Below are 2,124 nucleotides of genomic sequence, written 5' to 3' on the forward strand. Positions count from 1 at the left end.
GGAAAAGAGGCTGGAAGGACACGAAATCGAAACTTTTCGGATAAATTTGAAAAAGGGATCGGAGCGAAAAGAAAAGAGCCTTTTCCGAGGGCAGCTTGCGGGCAGAGTGTGCGTGTGTGTCTGTGCGCGCGTGTGCGGTGTGTGTGCGTGTGCGCAGGATCCACCCCTGGAACTTTCCCCCCTCAACTCTCGCCTGTTTACTGATCTCAACCCAGAGGGCTGCTCGGAGTATAATCCATCTGAACCTCTTCCCTTTTTTATACCCAGGCGACGTCATCCTGGATTTAGTTCCTGGTAATATGCAGATGACAAACAAAACCAGATTTGATTTTTTTTTCTCCCCTTTTTTGGTGGGGAAGAGGTGGGGGTTACACAAAGGAGTGAAAGCAGCCCGAGTCTGTGTATTGAGAATTAATGAAATTAACGTAATCCTTTCCATTAGTGGGCTTTTTAGAAAGGCCCCAGATTTAGGCTTGATCTCTGCTGCACCGGCTAATTGCCCAGGTTAATCTTATTAATGCCATTGTGTAGAAGTGGTTAGCAGCTCCTAGTCTTGTCTATTATGCGCCTGCTTTGGTCGTGTTAGTTCACATTAGTGGGTGCGATTTCCTCTGTCTAAGGCTCAGATTCATTATTTATGCTTCGAACTGCTTAAGAAGCACTTAAAAAAAAAATAAACTGCCACATAAACATGCAACGCCCCCCCACTCCAAGGGTTTCTGTAGCGCGATTTGAATCTTGCGTCCCCGGCTCGGAGGACTGAACGGGCGTTGAAGAGTATGTGTTTCTCTGATTTAAGGTTTATGCAGTGAAGCAACAACGTCTTCACTGAGTAACTGAACTCTTTTTTTTTTTTATTATTATTATTTTCCTAGGTCACCTGGCGGAACAAGGACACATGAATATTGTAAACTTCTATCTGTCCGTTTTCTTTCTTTCTTTTTTTTTTTTTTTCCTTTTTTAACAGATTCAGACAGGTATCACCTTTTGTTTTTAATACAAGCCAAGAGACGCAAACGTTAAAGACCAGTGCCATCTCAAATCCCCGGGTGTGGTAGGTATTCCAATTTGCTTCTGATCTATCTTGGTGCCTATTGCTTTTCTTTTCAATCTTTAATTATCTAGCTTAGAAAACAAAGCCCATAAAGTTGCAATGATGCAGAGAACTTTATATTTTGCATGTTCCGTGAATTTTTAAATGGAGAAATTTTAAATCCATAAAACTCTTCCTATTAAGAGGTTTGGCTCTCCTGGTAGCTGGCTCTTGTGATTTGCAGAATACTTCGTCTGTCACGACTGTCCCTGGGAATCCACAGGAGGTGAACTGAATAAGATTAGACTATTTACCCCATCAACTCTCCATCAAAGAAGGTAGGAAATTGTACGCATGAAATGAAAACAAGCCATTAGAGTCCGTTTACGAGGAGCACATTATTTTTCCTCAACAAAGAATATCCTCGTTAGCGGTTACTCGCACTTTATCTTTAGCCTTTCTTTCCTCGATATTCCAGGATTTAAACTCGCACCTGAGAATGATCTGAAACGTATTTACAGCGAAAGACTTGTATAAGCGTTAAAAAAAAGAATGCCAAAACTAAATTCTCGCTTTGTTGGTACATCGCAATGTGATTAATTATCTTCATCGATTTTTACTTCAATTTATCAGCCTAACCATTTCTTTACGCCTTTGCCATTTAGACCTGAACTTCGTGCAAGTTTTTCAAATTTGATGGAAAGTGAAACTATTTGACAGAGGGTTCGGTGGGTTTTTTGTTAGATTTGGGAAATTTTTTTGTCTGTTGATATTTTGAGACTTTTCTTTATTTTTTTGTTTGTTTGTGGGTGGGCTCGGAGAGGGAGTTTCGGTTTGTTGGGATTTTTTGGTCAGTAATTCCCTGAGTGCAGCCGGTCACGCTGCGTGCAGAGCAGCGCCTGCTTAATGCCGCCATCGGGATGCTCCTTCACGTCCTCAGCGGCTCTGCAGCAATGCGCGGCAGCATCCCTCGGGTGGCCTGCGCACCCCCGGCGGGGAGCGGGGCTCAGGGCGAGCCGGGCTCGGGGTCCCGGGAGAGCCGGGCCCGAGGGGAGGCCGGCAGCGGCACGGCCCGCTCTGCGCCGGGTCGG

At 44.4% G+C, this 2,124-nt stretch overlaps 1 long non-coding RNA gene across 3 annotated transcripts; it reads left to right on the forward strand.

Annotated features, from left to right (window-relative positions):
- The first annotated feature begins 141 nt into the window (after positions 1 to 141).
- LOC115949501 lies at positions 142 to 1,806 on the forward strand. Of its 3 annotated transcripts, none has more exons than XR_004082948.1 (3): positions 142 to 294; positions 968 to 1,054; positions 1,278 to 1,806. It is a non-coding gene; the product is annotated as an uncharacterized LOC115949501 (long non-coding RNA). The 3 variants fall into 3 exon arrangements; XR_004082950.1 differs by lacking the exon at positions 142 to 294 and adding an exon at positions 342 to 777 and having other exon boundaries at positions 876 to 1,054; XR_004082949.1 differs by lacking the exon at positions 142 to 294 and adding an exon at positions 351 to 777.
- The last annotated feature ends 318 nt before the right edge of the window (positions 1,807 to 2,124 follow it).

This window comes from Geospiza fortis, unplaced genomic scaffold, assembly GCF_000277835.1.
Source record: "Geospiza fortis unplaced genomic scaffold, GeoFor_1.0 scaffold23, whole genome shotgun sequence".
Taxonomy (NCBI): Eukaryota; Metazoa; Chordata; class Aves; order Passeriformes; family Thraupidae; genus Geospiza; species Geospiza fortis.